General features: G+C 56.7%; 1 protein-coding gene across 10 annotated transcripts in view; it reads left to right on the top strand.

The window, feature by feature from the left end:
- The window catches only part of ZMIZ1 (zinc finger MIZ-type containing 1), a 258,230-nt gene that overhangs the window by 179,061 nt on the left and 63,717 nt on the right, over window positions 1–15,452 (top strand). The window contains exon 1 of one of the 10 annotated variants that reach the window (XM_049855867.1): window positions 1,104–1,386. The exons of 8 other annotated variants lie outside the window; for them this stretch is intronic. The gene's annotated coding sequence lies outside the window, so the exon portion shown is untranslated. Of the gene's footprint in view, window positions 1–1,103; window positions 1,387–2,054; window positions 2,218–15,452 lie in introns of those variants that run through there. One more of the 10 variants, XM_049855864.1, reaches the window with a different exon arrangement.

Raw genomic sequence — 15,452 nt, 5'->3', positions numbered from 1 at the left:
AAGAGGTTGCCAATTAATCTCTTTTGCAGGAAGCTAGATCTTGTCCAAAAGGCAGCAAGTTATGAAGTATGAATTAATCCATTTAACCAGCTCCTGTGACAACTGCATTTCCAAATGCCATCCCTGAAAGTGATATTTCAAGTGGCAGTGGGTGGGATTAGAGCCTGCTAACGATTTATGTCAAACAAGGAGCAAGAACATAATGTCTAGATAAGTGATTTGTCTCAGCCGCTTCCAGGGTGGGCAGCAGGACAGACAGGAAGGTTCCTGAGTGAGCCAGAGGCTTAGACTGGGGGGGCTGGGGGGGGGCTTGTCAGGAGAAGCATCCTTAAGGGGAAGTGGAAGTGGTTATCTCCCCACTGGTCAGTTTCCCGCGATGGCCAGGAGAGCAGGGCAGGGCAGTCCAATACAAAGGAGACTGTAGAGATGCCCTGGCTACCTTTCCTTGGAGGTGAAGGGCAGGCGATGTACCTTCCTAATTGTCTGGGGCGGTTAGGTCACCATTCAATTAACTTTCCCTGGCAGGTGGGCGGGGTCGGGGGGGGGGCCTCTAAAATGTAGCTACTCCCAAATGAGTGATGACACGGGAAGTGTCCACGGAAGAGAGAAAGGTGCAGAGATCCTTGGAGTGGGGCCGCAGGTGGGCTTCCGGGGTGTTTGCGAGGCCGGAGGGGGAGACAAGCCCTGCTCAGAGGTGGGAGCCCTTGCGACAGGCAGGCTGGAAGGAAGAGGCTGTGGCCACCACAGGATGCAAAGTCAGGAAGGCAGCAGCTCCCGGGGCGGGCAGGGCCGCGCGCAGAGCCGCCCCCGGCTTCCCTCCCGCCGCTGGCCCCAGGGCAAAGGAACTCCCCGAAGTCGAACAGCTAGAGAGTACGTGAGCCAGATCACCCAGCCCCATGCCCCGTGCTCGGGGAACCCCGGCATGGCAGGAGACCCTACGGCAGGGAAGATGCCAGGCCGTCTGTCTTCTCCGCCCCTACCCGGTTCCGAAAATCCTTTAAGCTGAGGTCGCAATCCGGATGCCCCCAGCCCTGCCCCGCCCTCGTGGCTTCCCGCCACCTCCTCCCCTCCCCCCGGGCGAGGCTGCCTCCACCCCTCCCCCCCCCCCGGCGTGGACCCTCATTAGCATGACCACTTGGGAGTATTAGCTGGGGGGCGGGAGACACCCGAAGTCCTCCAAAGCAGGCGCCTTCCCGGGGGCCCCCTCGGGCGACAGCGCTCTGGGAGACCCACTCGCACAAGTGTTGCTTCCAATTAATTGCCTCGGCGGGGGAGGGACGGGGCCTGGTCGCCGCCCCCGCCCCGAGGCTGGAGCGCGGCTCCTCGGGTCCTGCGTTGGCTCGCGGCGGCGTGCACCGGCACCACCCCTGAGCGCAAGTTTGAAATGTGAGCTGCCCCCGATTCACATTCGCTCCCGCTCCCTCGCAGCCAAGTGGCTGGGCCGGCGGGCTGTGCGCGCGAGTGAGTGCGGGCGGCGGGCTGGGGGCGGGGGTGCGGACGGCGAGGCTCGCGGGGCGGGAGGGCGCGCGCGAGCCGGGGCTCCCTGGAGACGCCGAGGCAGGTCTGCTCGCCTTTCATCTTACTCGCGCGCTCCTCCTCCTCCTACCCCTCCCCCCGCCGCGGCGCGGCCGGCCTCCCCGGAGCCCCCAGCCCCACGCGGGCGGACGCAGGGCGGGTGGTCAGGCCCGCGGGCCCCGGTGCTCGTCGCAGGGCTCGGGCCGTGGGAAGTTTGGCCGGCGCGCCCCGGGAGCCTCAGCCCCCCGCGCGCCCCCGGCCCATCGCCGTCCCCGGAGGGCTGTCGCCTGCGCCCGGGAGCGCGGCTGGCTGCCTCCTCGGCGGCGGCGGCCCCATTAGCGGAGCCTCTGCCTGTGATTGGCTTCGCCCGGGAAGCTGGAGACGGGCGATGAATAATTGATGTGTGCGGTGCGGTAGCCGGACGGCGGCGGCGGCGGCGGCAGCAGCGAGCGGGAGCGCGGGAGCCGAAGCGCCCTCGGAGCGGGCAGCGCGGAGCGAGCGGGCGCCGGAGCCGCCCCGGCCCCGCGCCGCCGCCGCCGCCGCCCGGGCGCGGAGCGAGGATGCAGGCGGCGCCCGCTGCCTGCGCGCAGCCTTTGTTCGGCGCCGGCTGAACCCTGCCCGAGTCGCTCGCTGCGGCTGCCGCCGGCCCTGCCCCCGAGCCCGCGGGCGCCAAGGCGGGACCGCGGCTGGTGCAACTTGTCGGTAAGTGCGGGGCTGGAGGGGTCGACGGCGGGGCGCCTGCGAGCCGGGCCGGCTCCCTCCGGGCGCAGGGGTGAGTGCGTGCGTGCCTGTGTGTGACAGAGGCGGGCCGGTGCATTGTGGGTAGCGCCGTTTGCTGCATGGTGTCAGCCGGCGGCTTGGCGGTGAGAGTGGCACCGGCGCGCGCCCGGCTCGTTTTGTGCGCCCACGGAGGGGCCCGGGGGCGCGGGGCCTCCCCCTTTCGGTCTCCCAAGGTGAAGTGCTGGCTCTCCAGCAGACATTTTAAAAGGTTTTTTCTAGCCCCAGTCTGCTCTCATTGCAAAAATAAGAATCAGCCAGGAAGCCTTGCGCGATGCAGCGCCGAGGGCCCTTAAACTTGGAGCTGTTTCTTTGTCGGAACCGCAGCCCTGGTGATGAGGGCGCTCTTTGGAGAGGTGGTGGGTGCAGACAGACTTCTTACAAGTGTTTGCCTGGAAACCTGCCGGAGGAGGAAGAGAGAGGGGTTTGCACTAGAGGGCAGGAAGGGGCTTTTGGGAGGGAAGGTGCCCGGCACCAGGCTGTGAGGCTTGTATAAGACCTTGGGGAGGGGGTTTCTCAAAGGGCAGCTGATTGACGTCCCAAGCACGTGGTTTTGGTCTTGGTATCCTAAAGCCATGGTGCTCAGGCCCTAGATAGGTCCCAAGTTCCTCGGTCCAACTGGAAGCCAGCTTGAGGGGAAATGAGGTGAGGGCAAGGCTATGGCTTCCCTTGCCTTAGCCGTCTGCACAGCAGAGGGCATCAGCACCTCCTTAGATGAGTTTCAGGACCCCGAGTTACCCAGTCCTTGACCATCAGGCTGGACTGCCAGGTGGGCCGCTGGGCATGGCTGGTGGCTCTTCCAGCAAGCAGGTAGTTTTGGGAGGCTGATAGCAAGGACTTGGTGCCAGAGTGCTGCTGGGTTGCCCATCCTTGAGAGTGGGCAGCAGGATGGGCCAGACGTCAGCTGGGAGGTCATGGTACTTGATGATCAAAACGACCCAGGTGGGGTGTAGGGACGCAGGCCCCTCCAATTCTGGGGCTCTAGGCATGAGGCTTATCTCCCATTCACTACAGAGCAAACAACCCTGTCCCACGGGGGTGGGGTAGGGGGTGAGGGAGGAGTGAGCCTTGGGGTCTGCGTGGCTGCTTATAAGCCTGTTCCCCTTTTTGTGCATTAGCTAGGCCGTGACTGCTCCCCCAACTAGCTGGATTCAAGTCCCCTCCTGAGCTATTTTTACCCCGAACTTCCTTAGTGAAAAACCACCAAACAGCGATGCTTTGGTGAGAATCTGAGTCTTTACCGGAAGCAGCAGCCTGTACAGAGTTAAGACTTGGTTCACGATGCTGTCTCTGCTCCCCTGCACAGCCCTCCCCGTTGACCAGACCCCTTGGCCTCTCTTGCCACTTGGTTGTCACCACAGCCTTGTGCTGTCAGGGACCGGCAGCCCCAATTTCAGAAAGGCAAACTGCTGCCCTCAAGACCACCTGGCAGGTCATGGAGGAAGCCAGCCATAGCTCCGAGTAGAGCTAGGCCTGGATTGTGGGCTCCTCCCAGGCCAGGCCATGCGTTACTCATCACTGAGTACCCCAATGCCAAGCTCGGGGCCTGGTAGGTGGGTACCCAGTGGCTCCTGAGCGATTGCTTGAGCAAATGCTGGTTGGGTGCTCTCTTCCCTTTGGTGTGGGGAGATGACAGAAGGAATGAAAGAGCAGTCCGGATCTCAGTTTGCATTGGTGGAACACTGACTAAGCACTCAGCCCATGCTCAGTCCTGGGAACTCTAAGATGGGTCCAATAGCCTGGTGTCAGCCAGCCAGACTGAGAGAGGCACCCCCACCAATGTTCAACCCCAGTCCTGCCTGGGAGCTAGCTGCCTGACTGCTTCCTTCTGGGCCAGGCCCCAGGAGCAAGGGATGCCAGAGCCATGTTGAGAACTCCACTGTCCTGTAGGGTCCCTATGAGTCCAGATGGACTTAACAGCATCTAACAACAAACAACAAACAATAAGCCACATGTTGCTACTTACAAATTTAAATTAGTTAAGATCAAAAGTTCAGTTTCTCATTCACATCAAACACATTTCAAATGCCCAGTAGGCACAATGTGGCTGGTCGTTGCTATATTGGAAGCTCAGATTAAAGAACATTTTTGCTATTGCAGAAAGTTCACTGGACAGCTGTGGGCTAAAAGGATGGAGACTTAGGTCAGAAGTGAGGTGAGGACACTGTAGTCCAGAGCCCACAGGTGTGGCAGTGCAGGATGGCCTGGTTAGATAAAGGATGTTCCATTTGTTTAGCACTTTATTTTCTGACAGGCTCCCTATGAGGCAAGTGAAGACAAGCCAGCCAGCTGCTCCCCTTTAACATAGGAGAAATCTGGGGTTCAAACTGGCCCGAGGTCACCCAGTGAGTCTACCCAGCAGGCTTCTCAGTCAGTGCCATGCCACCCAGCAGAGATCAGCTAGGGGTAGCAGTAGGCAGCAGTCCCAGGAGCAGTCCCAGACCTCCCTGGGGACCGTCGAGGTGCCCGGTAGGCGTCAGTCTCTGTGAAGTCATCCATCAGTCGGGCGGGAGAGCCAACGCTGCCTCGGGTCCCCAGGAACAGCGAGTTCTGTGCTGGCAGAGCTGGAGAAAGGGAGAGGCTCTCTGGGCAAGGGAGGTGTTTACCTTGATCGATGCAGCTTTTGTCCCATAGGGAGAGGCTGGCTCTTCTCCACAGGGAACAACTCGTCAGCAGGCCTGTAGCTGGGCCTGTTAGCACAACCCAGAGCGAGGTTTGCAGGCTGGAATTTCTGGACATTCGGCTAGTGCAAAATGCCCCTTGCGGCCGCTGTGCCAGAGCCTGTGCCCCTCCTGTGAATGGGGCAGCATTTGCTGGCCATGCTTCCTCTCTCCCCAGAAGCCTCAGCTGCCGGAGGAAACTCTCCCAGGACCTGGCAAAGCAGCAGCGGTCCTCACGAGGGAGCTCGCTGAGGGAAAAACAAGCCCCCTCCCTCGAAGTGCTTCTCAGGGCACTCCTGTCAGTCCCATGCCACTAACCGCAGGCAGGATAGAGCCCTCCACGCTACCCAGAGGGTGAGGGACTTCCCGCCGAGGTCACAAAGAGGCCGTGCAGCCTGGGAGCAGCAAATGTCCCCCCCCAGTTCACTACAAGTCTTTGGCTGCCATTGTGAATTTGAGGTTTATGGTTTAGTTATGCCTTATGCTTCTGCCATCTGCACGAGCCCTGAGGTGAGGGTCAGTTTGTCTCTGGCCTTGTCCCGGTGTCCTGAGGTGCCTACTTCCCCCCAGTATCAAGCCTCACTGCAGCCTCCAGCTCCTGGTGGCCCTGAGCTGACCGGAGGGGGAGGTTTGAAAAGAGCCTGGCTTTGCCAGGGACCCCAACACACCCTAAAGGAGTGGTATTCAGAGTATCTGGGAGACTGAGGAGACAGCGCCTCAGATGAAAGCCCATCCAAGGGAGGTTGAAGAGGAGAGCTCCTTGGTGACACTCCCAGGCCCTCGCCCCCTTGAAGAGCAGTCAAGGCCCCAGCTTACTGTACCTTTCCCAAGAGCCAGGGTAAGCCACCTAGGATCCCCAACCACCTTTGGAGCCTTCTCACCAAACTTACTGCCCCCCAATCTGATGTGCCGTGCATGCCTCACAACTGACAGAGCCAGGCCCTGACCCCCACTGCCCAGAGCATTAGGCTGTGAGGGCCCTGGGTCTGCTGCTCTCCTTCAGCCCAGCAGGCTCAGGAAGTGGGCCCTTTAACAGCCCAGCTGTAGGGCCAGCTCCTCTTGGAGAAGCCGGAGCCAGGGCCAGGAGCTTCCCTGAGCCCCCTGGTGGGGTGATGCCAGGTCGTCGAAGACTGCCCAGCTCAGAGCAATAGTGGGTGCTCCATGCGGGTTTGGTGACTGAAGAACAGGGCATTTAGCCAGGCCACTCAAGTTGCCTGAAGCTGAGGCGCTAAGACAGATCACCTTGGAGATTCTGTGGTCCTGGGCTGGGCCCCAGCTCTGTGATTTTCGCCTTTTTCAAGTTCCCAAGATCATTCTGACACTGTTTGCAGAAACACAGCTCCCAAGGTCTAACCTTAGCTCAAATGCTAATATCTGTGATCTGGTGCCAAATTAATGTGTGACCTTTGGCAAGTCACTTCCCTTCTCAGGGCCTCCATGTTCTCATCTCGGTACTGAGAGTGCTGTTTTAAATGATCTCTGTGTCATGTCTACAAGGTAGACTCCATGCTGGGATCTCAGCTCGTCTTGTGTTGGTGTGTGTGTCTGCATGTGTGCATCTGTGTGTGTCTGTGTCTTTGTGTGTGTTTGTGTCTGTGTGTGTGTCTGTGTGTCTGTGTCTTTGTGTCTGTGTCTGTGTGTCTGTCTGTGTCTATGTCTGTGTGTCTGTCTCTGTGTCTGTGTGTCTGTGTCTGTGTGTCTGTGTCTGTGTGTATGTGTCTTTGTGTCTGTGTGTGTATGTCTGTGTGTGTATGTCTGTGTGTGTGTCTGTGTCTTTGTGTGTGTGTGTGTGTCTGTGTGTCTGTCTCTGTGTGTGTGTGTCTGTGTCTGTGTGTGTCTGTGTGTGTCTGTGTGTGTGTGTCTGTCTCTGTGTCTGTCTGTCTGTCTCTGTCTGTCTGTGTCTGTCTGTCTGTCTCTGTCTGTCTGTGTGTGTATCTGTGTGTCTGTGTGTGTACAGAGACCTGAGCTCTGTGCCCTCAGGACCCCAGAAGAGCCCTTGCTGCCGCATCTCCCCCAGCTCGTGGGCGGCGGCCCCGTGTGCTGGAGCAGAACTGTGCTCCCCTGTGTGTCAGAGCAGAACTGTGCTCCACGGGGCTTTTCAGTGGCTGGTTTCTCAGAAGTAGGGTCACCAGGTCTTTCTTCTGCTGGACTCAGACCTCCAGCCTTTCAGTTAGCAGCTGAGCACATCAACCCTTTGCACCACTGAGGACTCCAGGAAGAGGGGACATGGAATAGCCATAAACTCTTCCTCGATGGAGCCCGATTTTGGAAATTTGGGTCTTGGGTGAGACGGAAAAATGAATTTCACGTGAAAGACAAGTAGATGTGAGGCTCGGCCAGGAGCGGGGTGGCATCTTAGAAGGGAGGATGCCCCTCTAGATGGAGCAGAAGTTTGAGGGGTGACAAAGGAATCATCGCTGAAAACCCGTCGAGGAGCATGGATTTTACCTGAGGGTGGCAGGGGGCCACTGAAGGCTTTGGACCCCTAGAGGCCGCCAGACTATCTGAGGGTGGCAGGGGGCCACTGAAGGCTTTGGACCCCTAGAGGCCACCAGACTCCTGCGGCTTCTCCGTCTGGGAATGCTGCCGAGTGGCAGGCAGGGATGGGGCACGGGAGCATGTGAAGTCGGGGCTTTGCTGCGGGAATGTCCCTGGCTCGCTCTGCTGACGCAATGGAAAGCCTCGTCTCGTTACAGGGTTCCTGTTTTGCGGTTGCCGTGGTGGGGGGCAAAGGCAACCTGCTCTTCCTTCTGAGGCGCTCTGGGAACTGGAGGGAACTTGTCCAGACCTCCCCTCTGCAGGCAGCCTTTGCTCGCTCCTGGAGAATGCCAGCCTGGGAGGTTTTAAAGCCCTGTGGGAGGTTCCCTGGGACTGGGACTGGATGGGACAGGGGACAACAGGGGACAGCCTCTGAGGTTGCAGAGTTTGGTCTCATGCTTTCAATGGGCAGATATTGAAGCCATTGTCCCTCAGTCACAGCCTGAGGTGTTTGTGATTTACAGGCACCTTCTCTGCCTGTAGGGTCCCTATGAGTCAGAATCGACTCGATGGCAATGGGTTTAGTTTTTTTTTTTTTTTTTTTCTCTGCCTTCTGAGGTCTCTGACTGGCACACAAGGTTTGCACTTGGCTGCTAATCAAATGATCGATGGTTTGAATCCACTCAGCCACACTACAGAAGAAAGGCCTGGCAATTTTTCCATAAAGATTACAGCCATTGAAAATCCTATGGAGTTGCGATTCAGGACGAAAGGAAATGGGGGGAAGGAAGCACATTGTGGGGAATGGGACCAACATCATGGAACACTGTGTACAAACTACCAAGTAGAAAACTGTTTGCAACGTAAGCTTTTACCTAATGCACAATAAAAAAAAAACTTTTTTAAAAAGGAAGAAAGAAAACCCAGTGGAGCACATTTCTACCCTGACACACATAGGGTTGCCATGACTTAGAATCAACTCGACAGCAGTGGGTTTGGTCTCTGCCTTCCAAGAGTTTATAATCTGGTTGGTGGATTCACAGTATACACGGAAGGTTTAACAGAGCCAAGTTTGGCCCTACTTGTGGGAGGGAGAGCTGTGAAAGATTGGGGGGCAGGGTTCAGGGGGAAGAAAAAAGATGCCCAAAGAGCCCTTCTGTCCAAATTCTCAATTCTCCTGCTTCCAGGCCCAGCTCAAATGCTGCCGCTCTGGAAGTCTTCCCTGACCCCACACCTTGCTTCGGTCCCAAGCACACATGTAACTGCAAGACCCTGTCTGAAGCTCCTATTTGGCATGCAGGACCTTATGTCAGTATCTTGTATATAGTCACTTGGAGTCCCTGAGTGATGCAAATGGTTAACGCACTTGGCTACTCACCGAAAGGTTGGAGGTTCAAGTCTACCAGGGGGTGCCTCGGAAGAAAGGCCTGGAGATCTCCTTCCAAAAAATCAGTTATCAGAAGCCCTATGGAGCACAGTTCTCCTTGAACTGCTCCACACGTGGGGTCACTGTGAGTCAGAGTCAACAGCAGCTGGGTTTCTTCTTGTCACTGAGACCACCTGGGTGTCAGTCCTACTAGTTTGTGATAAAGGATGGAACCTCCATTCCTTGTATCGTTAAGTTGCCAATACTTGGCACTTGATAAATGTCTGTGAAATGACTAGCCCACGGCATGTGGGGCCACAGTCAAGGCGGTGTCCCAGGAGGGAATTAAGAGGCCCGAGCTCTTGGCCCAGCTCTGGCTTCCCCAGTTGACTGTGTGACTTGCGGGAGCCCTTGAGCATCTTGGTGTCCCCACCTGTAGGAAGGAGGATCACACTCGGTTGACTCTGCTGTCCAATACAGCAGCCACCAGCCACACATGGCTATTTTAAATTGATGTTAGTTAAAACTAAATACAATTAAAATTTCAGTTCCTCAGCCGCACCAGTCACATTTCAAGTGCTCGAGAGCCCCATGCGGCTAGCGGCTACCATATCGGACAGTGCAGCAACGGAACATTTGCATGATTGCAGAAAGTCCTATTGGACAGCACTGTGCACAAAGGTCTCCAAGGGCCCTTCCAGCTCTGTGGTCCATGGTTCTACAACGAGGAGGGATCCCAGGAACCCAAAAGACAGAGGACTCAGCTTGCCTCCATGTTAGCAGCTCCAAGGAGGGCCGTTCCTCCCCAGAACCACACACACACACGCGCGGCCCTCAGGACCTCTCTGTCTCCTCTGGGGCTCTTGGAGTGGGGCTACCCAGTATCCTACCCAAGACAGTGTCAGAGAGTCATTATGAAACCCACATCTGTCGTTAGCTGGGTGGCTTGGGGTAAGTTACTTCTGTAAGCTTAAGCCTCCGTTTCCTAATCAGTAAGCTAGGGCTGCCCAGACCTCCCTCCCAGGGTTGTTGTTAACTGCTGCTGTGTCGGCCCCCAGCTCCTGGTGACACCGCGCACAACAGGATCAGCTCGTCGTAATCCATAGGATTTTTACTGACTGCTTTCGGAAGTAGATCACCAGGCCTTTTTCCCTAGTCCGTCTTAGCCTGGAAGCCTGCCGAAACCTGTTCGGCATCAGAGCAACATGCAGCCTCCACTGATAAGTGGTGGCTGCGCGCGAGGTGTGCTGGCCGGGAGTCGCCCGCCGGCGGCTCTCCCGCGTGGAAGATGAGCATTCCGTCACTGACCCGCCGCCTGGCTTCCCTGGGTCCCAGCTTCCCTGGGTCGCGGTGGGGAGCAAACAAGATGGGGCTGAAAAGGGCTCTGCTCAGTGTCTGGGACAGTGGCTGCTCAGTAAGCAGCGGCTTTCATTACTAGCAGCTTGATTTAATTCCCTCACAGCTGCGTACATTTAGCTCCCAAACCAGCTGAGGCTTTGGTTTCTCTCAAGTTCCTGAGCCCAAGACTCGGTCGTATCTTGTGCGAGCCCCACCTCGGGCCTCCTCCTCTCTAGGCCTCAGTTTCCTCGTCTGGCCTCACACTCTGTGTTGTGGCCAGTGTGCCTGGGCTCCGGAGACCGGGCCAGTGGTGCAGAGAACCAGGCTGTTCAGGCCTTGTCCTCCTGCAGTGGCCGTGGTGATGGGGGACGGCTGCCCGGAGGAGGCCTGTGGGAGAGGGTGAAGTGTACCTTTCACTAGTTCTGTATTGGTGTCACCCTGACGGACCTCTGGGGGAGGTGTACGCGGGCCAGCATGCATGCACCCACTTTCATTTCCCCCTTGGGGAGGACCTGGGAGTCTCAACCTTACTTCCCAAGCACACTGGTGAGTTGTGCAGGAACTCCCCCTCCTCCTTCAAGTTCCTCAGATAGTCTCTAGGGGGTCTGTGAGCCCCTAAATTGTATGGGGGTGCATTTTCAGGCAGAGGGCCTGTGAGCAGAGACTCACTGAGGTTCACGTTGGTGGATAAGGACCACGGGGCTGGAAGGGGGCCCCAGGTGCCCAGAGGGCCCTAGGAAGCAACTTGTTGGAAGGAAATTCTGGGAGCCAGGGAGGGTCATTTGTCATTTACTGGGTGACTTTGGGTAGGTTACATAACTGCTGCTTTCCTTCACACCCCAGGCCTAGAGCACCCACCATGTGCTTGGTGCCGTGCTGGGTACGGGAGGTGGAACAACACTCAGTCCTGACATTGGGAAGCAAGGCCAGGTGATCCCTGGGCCCGACAACGGCAGAGTCACTAACAAGGAACAGACTGTGTGTACAGAGAACAGACTGTGCGTGCAATGACAATACGGGGGCAGCTGGCACTGGGAAAGCCAGGAGGAGAGCATCCTGGGGATTTGTCACGATGAGAGGTGGAGGAGGTAGGGGCTGGGCATGGCAAGGAGGGCTCCCCTCCAGTGGATGTGTGGAGGGTGGGGTTCCAGGTGGGAAGGACATGGCCACTCCTTCCTGGAGGCCTTCCTGTGGCTCCCCATCCCCCTCGCATCCACCCGAGCCTTGCTCACCAGTGTCCCCCCCAGGCTCCACAGGCCCAGCGCTGCTCCCACTGACTCCCAGTACACCACACCCTCTCACGTCCCAGAGACTCTCCCACTCTCCAGCTGTGGGACTGCTAACCCTCTCCAAGCATCGGTTTTCTCATCTCCAAAATGGAGGAACTCATACTCATCTCCTAGGTTATGGGAAGATTAACGAGCACATTCCAGATAAAACCCTGCACACAATGGAGGGCCTGGGCCCCACCCATCAGCACTCTTCCAGGGTCCCCTGCATTCCCACAGGTCATCCCTCTGGGGCCACCAACTCCCGATTCCCTGCTTGGGGACTTGTCCTCCCCCACCACCACCTGGGCTTGTCCTGACCTCTCGTGCAACTCTGCCTACCCTGCATCTGTGCGCTGCCCCTCGTCTCACAGACAAGCCCTGTGCTGGCCTAACGTGTGGGGTGCCTGCCTCCCCCGCTGGCTGAGGACTCCTGGAGCAGACACCCCCTTGCCTCCCCCACTCCACCCAGGGCCCCGAGAGCTCTTAGCCCAGAGCATAGGCTCCCTCAGTGTGCAGAGAAAAGGCTTTTCTCTGAGGTGCCTTGGGGGCAGGGTGTACAACCCTCAGGTGTGTCTCCTTTCCATTTGCCAATGGCACCAAGAGCTCCTGGGCAGTCCCTGGACCCTGCGGGGAAGGACTCATACCACCACCTCAGAAGCTCAGGGCAGCGGCACTCAATGCAGAGAACTTCGCCCCCCGCCCCATCCCGGCCCCGCACCCCTCACCTTCCTGGACCCAGGACAGCATTAACCACTGGGTCTCTGGTGACTTCTGGGAGCCCTCACCTCTCCCAGGGACTCCTAAAGGTCAGCATCAGGACAAGGAAAGAGGCAGAGGCTAGGTGTTGGCTCCACTTGTGAACACAGGTGCCAGCTCCTTCTGTCCAGCCCACTGGACAGGAGGCAGGCCTGCTCCCCTCCCCACGCCTCTGCCCTTCCTGTTACTGCTGCTGCCCAAAGGTCCCGTGGGCAGTCGGCAGCCCTAGGTGGGTGGGCTCCTGTGAGGGGAAGGGGGAGGGAGCATCACCACCTGGCACCCCTGGTGACCAAGGTCTCTTCCCTACCGCCCGCCCACCCACCCTGAAATTAAGCCTCACCGGCATCAGGACTGCCAGGGCCTGATAATCTCCTCAGAGCTTTGCAGGGTGTTATACCTCCTCTGAGAAATACTTTCGATGACCTGGATAAGGCTTTTCTTCTCAGGTTACAGCTTCTGGAATGGAGATTTCTGCCCTGGTTTCTTCACAGCTCTATGGCTTGCCTGGCCACCCTGTCCTCTCTCTGAGGAGTGTAGGGCGGGCTTTCATCACACAGAATCCAGTTTCTGGAAAGGCCTTGCGCAGGCCAGCTTTTGCCTCCCTAGTCTTGGGCACCTGTTACCTGAAGCTTTGCTGTCACCCCCACCCAGGTGATGTTGAGCTTTTCCTCTGCCCCCCATTGGTAAGAGCAGTTACTTCTATAAACGGGGGCACTCTTACCTTACAGGCCTGTCGAAACCACAGGGGCCACCGTCTAACTTGCTAAGGGCACCCAACACGCACCCTCCATACCTGTGCTGTTAACTGGCGTACACACCTGTGCCCCTGCCAGGTACAGTACACCACAAGTACAACTCCCAGGCTTCAGTAGTCCCCTCTGAAGCCAAAAGCCAAACCCATCGTTGTTGAGTTGATTCCAACTCCATAGCTACCCTGTAGGACAGAGTGTAACTGCCGGTGGGGTTTCCAAGGAGCAGCTAGTGGATTCGAACAGCCAAGCTTTTGGTTAATAGCCGAGCTCTTAACCACTGCACCACCAGGGCACCAGTTCTCTCTTAGCACAGGAATATTGTATTTAAGTTCACAGCTACAGCTCGTTCAAGTTTCAGCTCACAGATGGGCAAAAGTACGTGCTAATAAGTTTCAAATGAGTGAATGAATGAATGAAGCGCTGGCTCTGGGCTGGGCACTGTGGGGCCTGGGGGAGGAGGCTTACAGTCTCAGCAGAACTGGCTGGCACTGGGAGTCACAGGGGTGTGCATGTGTCTGGGAGTGAGGTAGGGCTGAGCTGTTGCAGCGGGTGTTTGTCGGTGAGTCAACGTATAAGATGGAACGCTGGAAAATGTTTCCTGGGTTTTGTGTCTGTGCACATGGATTATTTGAACACGTTTGTGTCCGTGTGGGTGCACGGGGGACATTAACGCATTGAAGATTGTCGATTGAGTGAATATGGTTGTGTTCTAGAGGGTTTGTGCAGGTTGGGGCACCCACGGGGTGTTGAAGTATGTCTGTGAGGTGGGAGGGGACACGTGGAGAGAAGGGTGGTGTGACAGGCCCTGTGTCATCCCCCCTACCCCCCACCATGCTGGGCCGAGTAGGGGACAGTGGAGCCAGGCTCTTGTGCAGCTAGGCGCACCACTGACCTTGGGCAAGCTACGAAGTTCTCTGGTGCCTCAGCTACACAGAATGGTAGTACTGAGAAACACGACGGTAACAGTAGCCAGCCCAGAGTTGTTGCTGAGGACTATGAGTTCATGTGCCTGGCACAAAGGACATGTTTCATAAGTGTTAGTTGTTGTTACTGTGCTGGGCCAGGAGGCACTGTGTCTCAGCCGCCCTGGCCTACCCCGTCCCCAAGCATAGGCTCCTAGGCTCCTGCCCTATGGGGTGGCCAGGAGCCTTCGGCCCAGCTGCCATCTTACTGCACCACTCGGGAACTGGAAGGAGGCTGGGAAGGGTTACTGGAGCTGACCCCGGAGAGTGATCGGCCTGCCTGTCCATCCCATCTTTGGAAAGGAGACCCCAGTCCCTCCCAGGCTTTCAGGGAAGGGTATTCTGGGGCTGCTCGGGGAAGTCAGCCCGGACTCTCCACAGCCCACTCACTGCCCGCCTCAGGGATGGCAGAGCTCAGAACACGTCCAGAGTAGCCTGCGAGGAGGCCACGGCTTGTGACGCGCCACTCGCCTCTCGCAGCTCCCGCCTTCTCGTCTGAAAACGGGGTTCTTGGTGCCTGTCGTGCTTAAAAAAAACAGCCAGTTGCTGTTGAGTGGATAGGCTTATGGCACCCCATGTGTGTCAGGGTAAAACTGTGCTCCATAGGGTTTCCTTTTCTTCCGCTCACTCTAAATTTTATTTTGTTATTGTTGAGAATATACACAGCAAAACATACATCGATTCAACAGTTTCTACATGTGCACTTTAGTGATTACATTTAGTGATTACATTCTTGGAGTTGTGCAAGCATTCTCACCCTCCTCTTCTGAGTTGTTCCTCCCCCACTAACAACCTCACTGCTCCCTAAGGTTCCTATCTGATCTTTCAAGTGGCTGTTGTCAATTTGATGCCATATAGATAGTTCTTAAAAGAGCATAATGCTCAAGGCAGGTGTTTTTTACTAGTTAAGCTAAACTATTGTTCGGTTTTAAGATGACCTCAGGGGTATTTTTGGTTTAAGGTTTAAAGATTATCTCATGGCAGTAGTTTCAGAGATTGGATCCACCCTGGATGGCTCCAGAAAGTCTCCAGTCCGTGAGAATTTGAAATTCTGCTCTGCATTTTCCCCTTTTTGATCCGGATTCTTCTATGGAATCTTTGATCAGAATGTTCAGTAATGGTAGCTGGGTACTACCCAGCTTTTCTGGTCTCATGACAAAGGAGGCCGTTGTTCATGGAGGCAATCAGCCACACATTCCATATTCTCCTCTTATTCCTGACTGTAGGTTTTCAGTGGCTGATTTTTCAGAAACAGATTGCCAGGTCTTTCTTCCAAGATGCCCCTGGGTCAGTTCGAAAAACCAGTCTTTCGGTTAGTAACACTTAACTGTTCTAACCGCCCAGCAACGCCTGTCCTATTTAGCACCAGAATTAAAAGATCTGGGGAGAGGCAGAGGGATGTTTGCTGATAGGAACCCTGTGAGTGTATTCCAGCAGCATAGAGTGCTGTCCTCCCCCTTCCAGGTGTGGAGGCGGCACCTGGAGCACTTCACTGTCCTTACTTGCACCCAGGTCTGACCCCCACAGTCCAACACAGGCCGAGTTGACCGACCTCCTCATGAGCTGGTCCCCAGGAG

This window comes from Elephas maximus, chromosome 16 (genome assembly GCF_024166365.1).
Source record: "Elephas maximus indicus isolate mEleMax1 chromosome 16, mEleMax1 primary haplotype, whole genome shotgun sequence".
In the NCBI taxonomy this organism is placed as follows: Eukaryota; Metazoa; Chordata; class Mammalia; order Proboscidea; family Elephantidae; genus Elephas; species Elephas maximus.
The sequence above is the reverse complement of the archived record's forward strand: the minus strand, read 5'-3'. Positions and strand labels throughout refer to the sequence as shown.